Raw genomic sequence first — 17,541 nt, 5'->3', positions numbered from 1 at the left:
AGTTATGTTATGCTTTTGAAAAGGCATGCTTTGCCTATATTTATAAATTCTAGTTTCATAGCACCCTGGGTCTGTGTGTAAACTGATAAGATTTTGTTATCCTCTAAAAGAACAAGTAGTTTCCTATTAACATTAGAAACCTTTTTTATTTTTAACAATTGACCTAAAAATCTTCATAATCTTTTGTAGGCTATTCTCTACAGTGTTTTTCAATTGGTATATATGCTATTGATGGGGTGAGGCTAATATTTGGTTGAAAAAAGTGGTTATCTTGCCTCTCCCCATCTTTATCATCTCATTACTATCTACTAAGTAGCTATTTTCTGATTGTCTATTGCAAGCACTTTCTTTTTGGAAAATTCATAGAGTGAATGGACATCTTGAAAAAATTGCATACTTGCATATTGCAAATTGAGGAAGGCCTATAGTTCTAGTAAAAATTATTAATTATGGTGAAGTATCAACAGGCAAGAAAAATGGGGCTATTGTGAATGATGAAGGTATACATTTTAGTTGGTTGCAATAATAAGATTCTAGTTGCCTTTATCTCAAAAGATTTGGTGATGAACTTTATGTTTGAGTTCTACATTTAGTTTTTCTCATTTAAAGTTATGGCTTAAATATCTAGATAAGAAGAAATCAAAGAAGCTAAAGGGAAAAGAAGTTGTCTTAAGTGATGATGATACCCAAAAAATATGTAAACGAAGAAAGCATTAACTTCAGAGTTTTAGCTTATGGATTTTAGTTTGTCTACATGTGAGCATAAATAAAAGATTGAATTCTTATAGTAGTGAGGAATATTTTTAATGAAATTCTATTTGGGGTCTTTGCACTGTGAAAGCTATATTGGGTTTTATTCAGTAATTAGATGAATGCATGGGTCAACTTAATCTTGGTGCCTTAATCATTAATCATTTAGTGGATGCCTTTTGTCGTAGGAGCTTCAATCATTTTATGAATATGATATCAAGCATGGTGGGTACCCTCTTTTTTGTGTGTGGATTCAATCATGTTTATTCTAGTTTACCTTTGACATATTTTACTTGTTCAATGTCCAATCTTAATTCTAAATATGTATCAATGGTATTCATAGAAAGTGTAGATAAAATTGTATATGTTTTTTTGCATTAATGTTTCAGTTCAAACTATATTATCTTCTTGATGATGAATTACAGGGTGATGTGAAATATTAATATACACATGGCACAAACTACTAAGTTCCTGGAACAAGGACCTAAGGGAAAACTTGTTCCTTGTTCCTTTTGTCTTGATTTTATAAACATATGTGGGTGTGAGGAACTAAGTATCAATAGGATAAGGTTAACTTAGATGTCTACTCATGGTATAGGTGGGCCAGCACACTACGACCCCAACATATATTTTCTCCCTCTCCATGGTCTAGATGTAGGGAATGAGACACCCTGATAGATGGAACCTCATCCATCTGTAGCCACTTGTAGTGCCATCAATATAAGTCTCTAAAATCTCATCTCAAGGTGGTAGTAGACCCACCAAAGACCTGAAGATAAATATCCAAACTAGCCATCGTCCAAGCTATCATCTGTGATTTCTTTGTATATTTATCTTCTGGTAAAAAAAAATTAAAATATGTTGGTTGAAACTGCATTAAAATTTCATCCATATTTTGATATTGCTAATGAGTCATAATATCAAAAAAAAATAACAATTTCATCCATATTTTCATTATGTAATCCGATACATTTATACGTATAATAGTTTCATCCAAACCCTGCCTTGACTTCTATGTATATTTATTTGACACCATGCCTCACTCAAACCATCAAATAAGCATTGGAATCCATAATTTGACATTTTATTTAACTATTAATGAGATTTATTTTGAACAGGGGAATCAAAAACCTCAATCAATATAAATATTGTTTCTTTCTGCGATGTTTCATATACCACTATAGTTACAGCGATTAGACTTCATAATTTAGGATACACTATAGCGATCGCATTATGGTCAAAAGAGATTTTGGGTAATATATCACTATACAATATAGAAAACTCTTCTATCACTATATGGAGAAGGCCTAATCTTGACATGGTGATGAACAATGAGGAAAGTATATCACTATGACATATAGTGATCCCTTTTATCACTATGTGAAGAAATTGCAACAATAATACAGCAATAAGCGATAAATGAGGCTTATCACTATAACATATAGCAATCATCATAAAATAGAAAATAAATATAATTATTACAATAATGAGCAATAGAGATGTTGTATCACTATAAGTCATGGAGATGAGTGTTTTTAGTGATCAAAAAGGAAGAGATATCGCTGCAGAATATAGAAAACTCTTTTATCACTATATGGAGAAGGCCTAATCTTTACATAGTGATGAGAGATGAGGCAAGTATATCTCTTATGACATACAGTGATCCCTTTTATCACTATGTGAAGAAACTACAAAAATAATATAGAGACGAGCAATAAAGGAGGCTTATCACTATAACATATAGAGATCATCAACAAACAAAAAACAAATATAATCATTATAGTGATGAGAAATAGAGATGTTGTATCACTATAATTCATTGCAATGAGTGTTTTCAATGATCAAAAAGGAGCATATATTGCTATAGAATATAGTGAGCTCTTCTGTCACTATATGAAGAAGCCCTAATCTTGACATAGTGATGAGCGATGAGGAAAGTATATCGCTATGACATATAGTGATCCCTTTTATCACTATGTGAAGAAACTGCAAAAATAATATAGTAATGAGCAATAAAAGAGGCTTATTTCTATAATATATAGCAATCATCAATAAACGGAAGAAAAATATAATCATTATAGCTCTGAGAAATAGAGATGTTGTATGCTATATGTCATGGCAATGAGTGTTTTTGGTGACTGAAAAGGAGGAGATATTGCTATAGAATATAGTGAACTCTTCTATCTCTATATAGAGAAGGCCTAATCTTGACATAGCGATGAGTGATGAGGAAACCATATCACTATGACATATAGCAATCCCTTTTATAGCTATATAAAGAAACTAAAAAAAAAATATAGCAATGAGCAATAAAGGAATTTTATCATTATAACATATAGCAATCACTAGAAAATGGAAAACAAATATAATTATTATAGTGATGAGTGATAGAGATGTTGTATTGATATAAGTCATGGTAATGAGTATTTTTAGTGATAAAAAAGGAAGAGATATCACTATAGAATATAGAAAACTCTTTTATAAGAAAGGAAGAGATATCATTATAAGTCAAGGCGATGAGCATTTTCAATGATCAAAAAGGAGAAGATGTCACTATAGAATATTGTAAACTCTTGTATCGAAAAGGAGTAGATATCACTATAAGCCATGGTGATGAGTGTTTTTGATGATCAAAAAGAAGGAGTTATCACTATAGAATATAGCAAACTCTTCTATCGAAAAGGAGGAGATATCACTATAAGTCATGGTGATGAGTGTTTTTAGTGAGTGAATTATTAGAGAGTAACAACGATTTGACTTGATTGTTTTTTATTTAGAAAAATAGATTTTTTCAAGGATCCTAAAACCTGATATTTTTTACATAATATTTGAAATAATAATTTTAAATAAACTCCAAACCCTATGGAACTTCCTATAAAAAGCCATAACAAAAGACAGGCTCACAGCTAGGAAACAAAAGCTAGATACTCTAAACTTAAGATACGATGAAGCAAAAATTAAGACCTCTAGCAATTATTTCTCACTATCTGGGTCCTACAAATTTTTTTCTTTCTTGTTGGCACTCTAGATCTCCACACCCACTCATTCCTAGTTTGGATCATTATCTCATTCCACTTGGCCCCTGGTCTCTTTCATTTCTCCCTCGATCTACCTAAGGTCCATGCTAGCCTTTTCTTCCTTTTCCCCACCAATTCTTGCATTTTTCAGTGATTTGCCCAGACTATTGATGTTCTCATTTAGAATGTTCAAAGTAGTAATCACTTGATTAGCCAAGTTTTGGTTTGATATCTCCATCCTTTGCACCCTTTTCTCAACCTTTGAGAGATGATCCTCCTGGTCGACAAGATGTCCCTGGTCACTGCTCATCCTGTGGCCTTCCTCCTAGCTCCTTTTCTCCTTGAGCACCTAAATCTCATGGAACAACCACCTGATAGAGAGAAAATTATCTATCATGTTGGTTTTGGAATTATTGAGCATATTAATCCCTATTTCTCTTACATTATCTGAAATTGCAACCAGAGCAGGGTCTAAGAGTTCATCAAAATGGACTTTTCCTTCTATGTCTTCCATGACTTGCAAGTTCATTTTCTCCCTAATAATCCCCATCTTTGCCATTTGAGTGCTGAAGTTTCAACATGACCTCCTTCTATCTTTCATAAATATCTCCCCACTGTCTTCCACCATAGTTTCCTTAATCTCCTAAGATGTAGAGATAGAAGGGATGGGTCCCAAAGCCTCAAGGTCTGATATTTTCTCTCTTCTGACTGCAAATCCTCCTTGGCCTTTCTCTTTTTGGGGTTCCCTGGTAGACTAGTAATGTCCTCCCCCATCTCCTCACTATCCTCCCCCTTTTTCCCTTCCTCCAACTCCATTTCCTCTTCTTCTTTATTATACTCCTCTTCCTCCTATTTCACTAGATTAGGGGTTAAACCTCGAGGGCTCTTTTTTCTAGGAACAATACTGGTTCGAGGAGAAATTTTCTCCCCTCCCTTAGGCTTCTTGCCTTTTGAGGAGGTATTATCCTCATCTTCCAAGCTTAGACTTTGAACTTCCTCAAAATTGGAATAGTTCAAGCTCCTAGTGGCCTCTGAAGCATCCCCAAAGTGTCCTAAATATTTCCCCCTCATTTGAGTCTTAAGATATTCATAGACCAATAGAAGCAAACCCTCATGAAGGGTGTGGTTTGTGTTGGGTTTCTTCTTAAAACCCTCAATTCCCTTACTCATCAAAGTAAACAAATAAAAAGAAAAGGAAATTTTTATGCCATGCCTAAAATGGTTTAACAAATCAAAGTGGTGTATTCTGACCCTGTTGAATCTAGTGTCCAAAGATATAAATTCAATAACTACCCTTAAAACATACCTCAACAACTTTTTAATAGACTCCATTTTGTAGTATGTCTTGGCCTTCACTAACTACTTCCTTTCTTCCTCATTCCTCACAAAATCTTTAACTACATTAGCTGACATTTTCTTATCCCATAAAAATGTATCCCCTCCATTGGTATCTTTGTGACCTAAGATATCATTTCCACATTGATTTGGTGAGAAACCCCATCAACTTTTACATGCTCGTCCTTCCAAGTAATCACCATGAGCTTGGTGATCTCCTTATCAAAGCCATGGAGTTTCTCAGTGTACCTCACTATTCCACCCTTCTCTAGCTTGTTCCAAACCTTTGTTCTTTTCCTCCATTATTTTGCCTCCCCGATTGGCTCCTTCCTGCTCCTCTCCCCTACCATCTTGATCTCTTGTAATTCTAAAATATTGCACCAGATCTCATCAACTTTAACTTCCTACTATTTTTATATCCCTAAATCTTTCTTACCTTTAGCAATTTTAATGGGGATAGGCAAAGTGACCCATAAAACATGCCACAAATACACAAAATGATGGAGAGTTATTATCATCCCATGATTTTTATTAACATCTTGTCTTACTTGTGATGTTACATATATTTCCAAAATTAATGTTAGATTACCTTCATACTTCTCTAGATACATTCCAGCATTATAATATCTTTCATGGCCACTAGAAAGATGTCTCCATTGTGCCACATCATCACCATGTTTATGGCTACCACCTCATTTGCAAACTAGTCCATGGTTGAGTTGGCCTCTCTATACACATGGCTGACATGGACCATTTTGAATATTCCCACGTCTGATCGAGTCTCCTCCACCACATTTGCAATGCTCCAGGAGGGCCTAGAACAACCTTTTAAAAAAATTATTATATTTAAAGAGTCTCCCTCCAACCAAAGGTTCTCAATTCGGGTAGCCAAAGCCATTTTAACAATATGACAAGCCACACTAGCCTCCATAAAGTGATTCATCTAAATCCCTAAGGGATAAGAAAAAACCACAACTCCCATTCCATGACCATTTCTTGTAATTCCTCCATAGTTGGCAAGAACAGGATTCCTTTTGATTGCCCTGTCAAAATTGGCTTTATGCCATTCTTTAGGGGGAAAAGCCACTTAGCTTCATGTCTTTTCCTCTCCCTATCCTTTTTATTTACTATGATGTTTCCTCCTTCTTCAATGTCTCCCCACTTTCTAATGACGAAGTTCTCCTTCATGATGTTAACAATTTTATATGCAATAACAAAAGTAGGTGCTTCCCTATCTTTGAAAATATAATTATTCCTCTTTTTTCATATTCCCCAGTAGAAATGTGGAAGAGACCAAGAGCATACCATCTATATCTTCATTCCTTTGTACATACTAGTCCATTGTCTGAAGAAATCTTGGATGTTAGCCGATTTACACCAACTGACTTCGTAGCCCCTAGTCATGAGATCACATACCTCTAAGGAGTAGGAACAATGAATAAAAAGGTGGTTAATTGACTCTAAATCATTCTTGCAAAGGTTGCACCTGTTTGGGATAATCTGACCCCTCTTAGTCAAGTTATCCAAAGTAAGATTTTTTTCTTGAAGAAGCAGCCAGAAGAATATGTTGATTTTCAGAGTGAGGCCAATCATCCAAGCCTTTGCCCAAATAGGTTTCTCCATCCTATTTCATAGAAAGAAATAGCCTAAATCAATTGAATATAACCTAATGGAATTGTCTCCTCATATAATTTCATCCCTCTTATTATTAAGGATCATGGCATTCAGGATAGTCATCAGTGGTTTAATATCCTAGGAAACTAGGGATAGGTCTTTCCATCCTTGATCAACACTGTAGTCACTAACTTTCAGTCCAAATCTTCTTATACATAAATCAGCCCATCTCTCATAGTTAGGGTGATCTATGAGAGGCCCCTGGATTAACCAATTGTCCTATCAGAATAAGATACTTTCCCCATTGCCTACTTTCCACTTTGCCTTTGATTTAGCCAAAAAAAATTCATTAAGGATCCCATTCCAGATAAAGGATCCATGTGGAAGATTAACTTTGCTAAATATGAAGTTGAGAGATTGCCTTCTCAAATACTTTTCCACCATGATATCCCACCATTCTCTAGAACCTTGAAAAATGTGCCATATTTGCTTCACTAGCAGAGCATTGTTGAGGTGTTTGATTTTTCTAATGCCTAGACCACTATAGCTTTTAGGCAGGCAAACATTGTCCCATGCCACTAAATGATATCTCTTGTTTTCTTCAACCCTTGTCCACAAAAATTCCCTTTGGATTTTCTCCATTCTATTAGCATGTTTAACCGGGATTCTGAAAAGGCTAAGGACATAAGATGGGAGGTTTAAAATATTAGGATAAACCACTGACAGAAATAAAAACTACATGGAAATATAACCAATAACAAAAAATAATAGATCACACAAAAATGAACACACGGCACCAAGATTTAACGTGGTTCACCCAATCCTTGGGCTACGTCCACCAAACAACAAGTTTGATCTTATTACAATCCAGTGATTACAACCTGATTACAAACCGTAATCCCTTACAGCTCAATACCGCTGCAAGAACCAATTTCGCATCACAACATAATGAAAAATACCCAACTCTAAACCCTTTTATACAAGTATTAAACTGCTTTAGGGTTATAACATGTCAGCCATAATTAGCCATAACTTTAGTGGCAAATCAACGAATGGCGAATAGTACCAAAACAATTTGGCGAATAGTACCAAAAAAAATTTCACTAATTATGAAGTATGTATAGTACTTTCTTGATTAGTCACCATAATCTAACATTGAAGAGTTGATTTTACCAAAGTACATTTACCTACTTGACTAGGGGTAGCTCCTTTCCATCCTGCCAACTTCTTGTTAAATCTATCAATAATGCCATTCTAGAAAGATTTTGGCAGTTTTGACCCTAGTGGCATTCCAAGATAACTAGCTGGAAGAGACCCCACACCACATCCCAAGATGCAAGCTATCTTTCTTTGTCATTCAATTGGTGTGTTTACAAAAAAGATCGAGCTTTTTTCCCATTTTATAGCCTATTCTAAACCCCTCATGTAGGTATCCAGCAAACATTTTAACACCTTAGCCTCTTGAATCGTGGCTTCTCCACCTAGAGTTGTGTCATCCACAAATTGTTGATGGGTGAGTGTAATCTATCCAAATGATGGCTTAATACCATGCAGGCTCTGATCCTATCTTTTCTTTAGGATTAACCTCCCAATACACTCTGCCATAATAATGAATAGAATAGGGGATAAGGGATCACCTTGTCTAAGCCCTCTCAAGGGGAAAAAGAAATTCACGAGAGCTCCATTGATTAAAATGGCCAAAGAGGGGGTGGAGTCAAGGTGAAGAATTAGTTTACAAACCTAGACATCAAATCCAAAAGCCTAGAGAATAGCTTTCAAGAAGTCCCAATCCACCCTGTCATAGGCTTTAGATAGGTCCAACTTGAGTAGGAATCCTTCCCTCTTCCCAGCTTCCAAAGAGAAATTCACCATACTGAGAATCCTAGTGGTTAAAACTTTCAAAATGATTTTATAGAAAGAATTACATAAGCTTATGGGTCTAAACTTATCCATTGAATCAGCCCCTGGGTTTTTTGGGATTAATACCAAAAATGTAGCATTAAGTTCCTTCAAAAGGTTCCTGGCCCCAAAAAATTCCTACATTGCCTTCACCACATCCCCTTTGAACACCTTCCAATATTTTTGGAAAAAGAATTTCGGGAAGCCATACAGCCCTGGAGCTTTATTAGTAGGGAGATAAAATACAGCTTGGTAAATTTTATGCAAAGAGGGAATAGCCTTCAACATAGAATTATGATGTTCCTATAGTAGGCTAGGGATTGAAGTCAAAATATTCTCTTGATCTTTTAGTGAAAGTGAAGAGCCCTTAGAAAGAAGTGAAGAAAAGAAATGTGCTACTTCATCCACGATCTCATTTTCCTTTGTCAAAGTAGCCTACCCCCTCTTTATACTCGAAATCATATTGTGTGCATAGTGTTTTGAAGTGGAGAGATGGAAGAACCTTGTATTCTGATCCCCCTATTTGAGCTAATTGACTCTAGATCTTTGCTTCCAAAAGTACTCTTCCCTGTTGATGATATTGTGGAGGTTAGATAGGATAAACCTTTCTTCAATCCTAATCTGATTGTTGTATCCTTCCTATTGTATCATTTCCTAGAATTTTTGAAGCTAGTCTGTCTTCTCATCCTTCTCTTGAAAGATATCTCCAAAATCTGTGTTATTCTAGACTTTAATGTTTCTTTTCACATTTTTAATTTTTGAGCTATCCTAAACATTGGTGTACCTTCCACCTCTATATTCCACCAAGAGGAAATCTTAGCTTCCAAATCTGGGTGGGAAGTCCACATCTTCTCAAAACGAAAAGGGAAATTTTGTTTGATCATCATAGGACTAAATAAAAGTGAAATGGGCGAGTGGTCCAACCCAACTTTGGGAAGAAGAGAAAGTCTGCACATGTGGGTTTGCATCTAGTTTGGGGAAATGAGGGCTCTGTCTAGACAAACTTGGATGCAATCCCCACCAATTCTCCTATTTGACCAATTGAATTGTCCCCACAAAAGATCAACATCCATAAAGGCTAGATTGTTAATAAAATTAGAGAGGTCTAATTTTCTTTCCTAATCTGGGGCCAACCCCCCTGATTTCTCTTCATCTGAAAGGGGGGTATTGAAATCCCTCATAATAACACCTTTATTTATATTACTATTGTGAATTGCATCAAGAATCTTGGCCCAAAAAACCCTTCTCTCACTTTTAGTATTAGGAGCATACACATTTAAAATAAACTAGAGTCACCACTATGTACATGGGAGACCTTATAAAGGAGAACATTAACTTCATTAAGAATAATGGAGATCTAGAAAACCTTTTTATTGAAGAGGGTTAGAACCCCCCTTATAGCTCCCTCTGAATTTGTAGCTTCACTACTCATATTACAACTGAAAGATAGTTTCCCTACCATGTCTTTTCTCATCTTTGTTTCTTGAATTAGTAAAAAATTAGGTCTTTGACCTCTAATCATATTTTGGACTATCTCCTATTTGTGGGCACCATTTAGGCCCCTTATTTTCCATGATATGATCTTCATTTCTTTTTTACAAAACATTCCTTGATTATTCTCTAGCTCCCATCTGCCAAGTTCTTTATGGCCTCCTCTTGTGATACCTGACTCAAATTTTTTCTTCCTAGAGACTTAGGTTTTAACCCAACATCTACTTTGATCCTAGTTATGGTTGTTGTTGGAGACAATCGAAGATGATCTCAATTTTGATTTTTCTTCTTTTAAACCATACTCCCCTTATCTTTATTGTCTTGAGAGAAACTATTTATCCATTCCTCCAATTTTGAGATCTATTCTGGGGAAGAGTTGTTGATTAGATCTAAAAACTTCTTCGGGAATTGGATGTTGGTGGATTCACTAGAGAAGCCAAAGGGAGTTCCAAAGAAAGCCTTTGATTCTAAACCTCAACTTTCATCTCCTACCCTACATGGCTTATCTCTTCTCCTTTATTTCCTTCACTTAGTTTGTGATCAAAGTCCTTCGAGAGTCTACCTAGTTCTCTAGTTGGGGCCAAAGATTCTTTTACTGACTTGATCTCCATCCTGGGGTCCTCCAGTATACTAATCTCCTACTCTTTATCATTTAGCAAATCCTTACTTGTCATTTTTGTGGCTAGGGTCTCGACGTTGTGGTTCTTATTTTTTGACACCTTTGATCCTTTTCTCTAATCTCTTATTTTCATTGCTCTAATCTCCTTCCTAGTCGAGGACATTGTTTTTTTCCTTTGTCCCATCCTGGTTCTCTAAATTATTGGTCATTTTCTGTTTCCAAACCATTTTCTTATCCTTTACTAAAGTACCAGTAGGCTTACTATTTTTCCTTTCTACCTTAGCTTTAGGACATTGGTTTGCCTTGTGCCCAAATTTAAAATAGAGCAAACATGCAAATGGAATAGACTCATAAATTAGTTTTTGAACACACACTCCTAGTTTTAAGTGGAACATCACTATTTCTAGCATGTCCACACCTTGCCTTACCCTTACATAGATATGAATTTAGGTAAGATTTATTTTTGAGGTTGTAATCATATCTAATTAGAGGAGCTCCCTAAAGGAGCTCGCTACCCCAACAAAAACATCTTCATTCCAGAACTCTAAGGGGAGCTCTAGAAGCCTTACCCAGACAAAGGCTTGCACAAAGAAAGAGTCATTCATATTCAACTTAGAAGGCCAATTCTAAAAAACCAGAGTGGAACAACCTATAGCACATGGCCGCTCACATAGAATGTTTGAGAGGTCTTCCATACAAGAAAAATCAAAAGATAGAAGGCCCTTAGCCATTGTTGTGATAGAGACTTGACCTTTGAGGGCCCATTTCTTCTTAATGAAAGATATCACAAAATCTATATTTGGCCTTGGCCCTAAGAATTTACCAACCAAAGTCAAAGCCATTGATGCAATGCTATGATCCACAAGCTCTTCTAAAATGGCAATGGAATAGGAACCTTTCTCTACCTCGGGGAGAATCTTAATAGGTGGGAAAGAGGACTTACTTGTAGGCTTGACCCCAAAAAGTGACAACCATTTAGTAGAGCTAGGTATACCCAACTTGGGAACTAATGAAATCTTTTATGACACCTTTGGTGGAGCATCTAGGTCCCCATCATCTTTCTTCATCTGGTCTCCTATTTGTTGATGCAACTGACTTTGCTGATTTCATATTTCAGATCTAGCTTGAATACTTTATCCTCCTTGATAGATTTATCTATGTAGCCTGGTCAACTCTGGATACTTTGTTATTCTTAAAATTAACTTCATTTATTCATCTTCTTCTCTTCCACTTATTCGCATTCTTCAATCCTCAACTTGACCTTATATTTATATGATTTACCTTGTCAAGTTGGCTTCACTACACTTTCAAACAAATAATATCCATCTCTTGAGTTGACTAGAACTAACCAACAAAACTATTAGATCCAAAATGTTGATACAAGAAATTCCTTTGTTAGCCGACCCAACTCGGTCAACACTAACTCTGAAAGGAATTTCCTTTAAACTTCCTTTGGTAACTGAGTGAGCTTGGTTAACATTAGATCCATGTCATCTTTCCTTTGGTAACCAAGTGAACTTGGTTAACATTATTTACCTACAAACTTTCCTAGAATGCTTGGCATACACAAGAAACTTCCTTCAATTCCTAAGCGAGCTTGGCTGACACTAATTTATTGATAAAGACTTGAAATTTGTGTAACATAAAAGAAAACATACAATTAAATAGTTGTATTCAACAATAAGAGCATAATCATGTCTTCCTATAAGTAGAAATTCATGCAAATTTATGAGAGAAGAACAAAAAATACCACCATGAAAGATTAGAAAAGTTTAATTGGACTCTCATAAAAACCTTACATAATATAGGAAAATATTGAGATCCTCAAAAATAATTCTTCCAATGAGAAAGATATAAACTCTACCCATTCAAAAAATAATGAGTCAATGAGTGTTCTCATACCCCTCTTCCTACAAAGGGAAGAAATACTGAGGGAGGAGGATGAACAATCAAACATGATAAATGAAGACATAGAAAGAGCTTATGTAGATCTTGAGCCTCACATTAGAGAAGTGGTATCATTTAGATATTCTATAAAGATAAAATATGAGAGGAACCTACAAGCCACATTAACAAAGAGATCATATAAAAAGTGAACTAACACTTCCAACTTTGTATGGATTAGAGAGAATCACAACTCACGCATGACTATGTAAATTTATTACCTTCTTCACCTTGAACTCCATGATAAGATAATATGCACTTTAGTTTGTAATACTTCATTTGGAAGGAGGAGTGCATGAGTGATGGCATCATGGGAGTTTTTCCCTAGACCACCAAAATGTAAAATCCTATGGGGAATTTTTCCAAAGACTCATTAATAGGTTTTATGATGAGGACTCTAAGTGGTACTTGCAAGACCTAACTCACCTCAAATAGATGAGAATGGTGGAAGAATTAACCCACAAATTCTATGGGTTATCAGTTATGACCCTAGACATTTTTGAAAGTGACTCACTCATATATTTATAGGACATAAACATTCCATACAAAAACATTAAGCCACTTGATTTCCAAATCTTTGTGGAATTCATCAAAAAGGAAAAGAAGGATGAATCATATTATTCAAGAGAAAGATCTAATACTTATACTAGGATAGAACACATGCACAAAATACAAAGAAAGATATTAGAGAGAAGACATGTTATGTATGTAATGAAAAATGGAGTATAGAACATCAAGAAAGAGATGAATTAATGAGGAAAATTTTATGTTTCAAAAGTAAAGAACCATGGAAACATAATCATTTTCAAAAAAGAGGAAACATAAATAAGACAAGAAAAGAAGATAATAAAATGGTATCCAACAAGAGGTCAAGACATTCTACTAAGTGTCAGACCAATCAAGGCATTGTTAGTGAATGTTGAGGTAGTGAAAAATCTAAGTGAGTGTCAAAATTGATCAAGACATTCTAAGTGAGTGTTAAGATCAATGGAATTCTTAGTGAGGGAAAAGAATTAGATACATTCTTAGTGAGTGTGGAGAATTAGAGACATTATTAGTGAGTGTCAAAATGGATCAAGACTTTCTTAGTGAATGTTAAGATCTAGGGCATTCTTAGTGAGTGTCAAGGACATTCTTAATGAGTATTAGAGGTTCAAGTCATTCTTAGTGATTATCATGAATTCAAGGTGTTCATAGTGAGCATCATGAATCAAGGGAATTCTAAGTGAGTTACAATTCCAAATCAATGCAATCATAGTGAGTGCAGAGGTCTAGGAAATTCTTAGTGGGAGTCAAGGTCTAGGAAATTCTTTGTGATTTTCAAGATAAACGGCATTCTTTATGAGTGCCAAGAGACAAGGAAATTCTAAATAGTGTAAAGATTGAGGACAATATGTGTAAAGTGACATGTCCAAGTTAGGAGCATTCTTAGTTAGTGTTGAAACTAAGAGGGTATTATTAATAAATTTTATAATTCCTAGCAAGGAATTAAGGAAATGGACCTATATCTTTGAAGGTGTGCTCGTCCAAGAGAAAAGAAACACATCATGCAAGAGAAGGAGAAAATAAGTGCTAATGTGACACAAGATAAGTCTTATATTTTGAATTGACCTTAAAACTTAATATTATGACCAAAAAATAATTAATTTTGATAAGTAAATATGTAAATATATTAAAACCATCATCTCAAGTGAAAATTGTCTTTTCAGGATTAGAGGATTTAATGTTACATTTGAAGATGATAATAGAGTGTCAAAACAAAAAACCACACACATTAGATTGATTATTATTTAGGGATACAATTTTGGGAAGGACTGACTATAATGGCCTCTTTTCTTAAATAGGATTTAATAATAAATAATAAATAACAAATCAATTACATGAATAAATAATAATTTATAAAATAATTTAGTATTGATATAATATTATATCAATAAATAAATAATAAATAATAAAATAGATTAAATAAATGAAAAAATATTAAGAAATTATAGTATAAATATAATAGTGATATTTTCATCAATAAAAAAATATATAATCATTAAATATATTTTAATAAGCTTTAATAACATATTAAATCTAAAAACTATTTAATAAATGCCAAAAAATATTACTAACAATACGAATAAATTCAATAACTAAATAGTGAGTTAGAATCATGTCCTATATGAGAGACATGACCTCTCGCAACTCACTCAAATATGTAAGGGATAGGCACAATAAAATAAGGGGGATCATATATACAAATTTTAGTTATTTAATTCACAAATCAAATGAAAACTATTTTTTGTTACTTAGAAGGTAGAATTCATATAGGGAAGAAAGAATGGAAAAATCAGGGGTTATCGTGTAGAATCACACAAAGAAAGATATATTTTGTAATTCCCCTCCTTTGCTATCATTGTAGATTTCATTGTTAAAGTTCTATCTAAATCTTGTGTTGATGTGTTAGCCTTTAATTGATATTTAAAATGTGATTACTTTGGTATATAGGGTACTTGATTATATCATATAGTAATGGTTGTAATCACCCAAAAATAGTCATCTAGACTATGAGCCCCCTTTCTATCATTTTTTGTTAATTTATCTATTACTTATCTTTGATCAAATCATCAAAAATCTATTTATTTGATTATAACCTATGGTTTTACCACTTTATCCTAAGTCTTTTATTTAATAAAAGAACATGCTCCCTTTTAATTAAATAAAAATCCCCACTTCCCGCATATCCTAAGTGTGCACACATAAAGCATTAGGCTTATTTTAAAAATAAGATAAAAAAATTTTCTCACATGAGGTGCACACTTTCCAAGGTGGGTGGAATCTTCATTCTCCTCCACACACCTCTCGCCTTTTTGAACTCCACCATCGATCTTGATTAGGTGATATTTTTGTGCACATGGATCACTCAAGATGTATCCCCCACCCTTGATTAAGCCTCTTTTGGCCTTTAATCTCAACCATTTGATTTTCTTTAAAAGAGAGGACTCTCCCCCCATTCTTATATATTTTTGTGTTCATGCTAATGTTATGTTTCAGGATTTCTAGGTGCTTTGGAGATTTTGAAGACTTTGAGTATTTGCATTCTAATATTTACACATTTATTCTAGCTTCTACACACTTTCATTATAGTATTTAAGTTTAGATTTCCTTTTATGCTTTAGCTTAGATCACCTAGTCTAACTAGGAGGTTTTGTAATCTTTCATACTTGTTAGCTCACATATTGCATCTCATTTAATTTATCTCTCATCTTGCATTTCATCACAAAGTGATTCTTGGATGCTAGAATTCTTTCTCCCATCTTTGAATCTTCCATTCTATTGTGCATATTTCAAGTGTTGCATAAGCTAGGTTCATTTGAGAGCCACCATTTTATTATTTGTACATTTGTATGTCATAGATAGGAAGCTATAAGTCACTTCTTTAGACTCCCTCTTTCATGGGTTCTCTTAAGTGTAATAATTTATAGAAGTGTGACAAATTTTTAGCACAAATTTTTGGCACCTGTCGTGGGGCTAGACAACCTTGTCTAGATCTTTATCCTACATTTTTGTCACTTTATTTATTTTTAATTTTAGGAATCCTTATTTTACTGATAAAAATATTGTACGGTATTTTTCCATTATCATGTGATAGTTTCTTTAATTGTGTAAATTGCCAGTTATTCTATCATGCAGGTATGTGTATTGTGTCGCCCTTCTATTCTGCACTTTATCACACTATTTGGTACAGAGTATCACACCAAATAGAACTATCATCTATGCATACAAGGAAGTATCATATAATCTTGTTGTAGCCATAAGTATCTCCTTATCTATTTAAGATATCTATTTTGGTTCTCAGTTTGCATTTTCAATTTTTGAAGCTTTCCATTTCATATTTTTGGTTTCCTAATAGTCCTAACAAGTGGTTTTATAGGGTATATTTAAGATTTTCCTAACCTTGTTGTGCCCTAATGCCTATTTTATAGGTTTTATTACTTTCTTTGCTAAAAGGAAAAATTGTGAAAAATAAAAATGGGCTACAAACATTTGTTGCAGGGCTACCTAAGCAAAAACAAAATTATGTTTCTTTTTTCATTTTTAACTGTGTTATTAAACTAGTTATTTCGTATCATTAGGCACATAAAACTCACAAGTAAGGGTTCATTATTGGTAGGAGAGTATTCTCTTTACCTTTTAGGTGAATCAAAAATCATGATCCTTCACTAGATCACGAAAGTGGGTGGGATACTCCACTCTTTAGTGGTCTTGATTAACTTTCTTGGAATTTTTGGGGGAAACATTAGGGAGAAGGAGAGTATGCTCTTCACCTAAAGGGTGAATTAGCAATCATGACCTCCTTGGTGAGGATCTATTTTGTTAAAATTTCCTATCAAGATTCATTCCTTTAGAGGGTCTTCTATTAGTGGAAAGATACCAATAAGAATGACTCAAAGTAGGAACAAGCAAATCGCAACTAACCCGGCCCACTATAATCAAAACCCCCTTAACAAAGGCCAAATCCTTGGGGGCCATAACACTTGACTTTACTCAGTGAGATTACTTTTGGGATTGGGACTATGAGAAACTCGTTATAAGGTGGGTATTCTCAAGGTACTCTTGTGTTTGTGAGGCCTTCATTATGTATTAGGTGTAAGAGGGGTGTTACAAATGGGGCCCTTACTAGGCACTCTAGGATTTAGAGGCTAACCTTTCTAGCCACTCAATATCTTTGAGCAGCAATCGATCCTAGTGGACTACCTGAATCACCCCAAGATTTTACACTTACCATATGTGTCCCTTTGGTTGTTTTAATAATACTTCCATGAAAAAACCAATAACTATTATGGGAAACCATTTTGTGTGAGGTAAGAAAGCATCAAGTGTGGG

The sequence above is a fragment of the Cupressus sempervirens genome, chromosome 11 (assembly GCF_028749045.1).
Source record: "Cupressus sempervirens isolate cs-2001-9-10 chromosome 11, ASM2874904v1, whole genome shotgun sequence".
Taxonomy (NCBI): domain Eukaryota; kingdom Viridiplantae; phylum Streptophyta; class Pinopsida; order Cupressales; family Cupressaceae; genus Cupressus; species Cupressus sempervirens.
Note: the sequence above shows the minus strand (reverse complement) of the source record.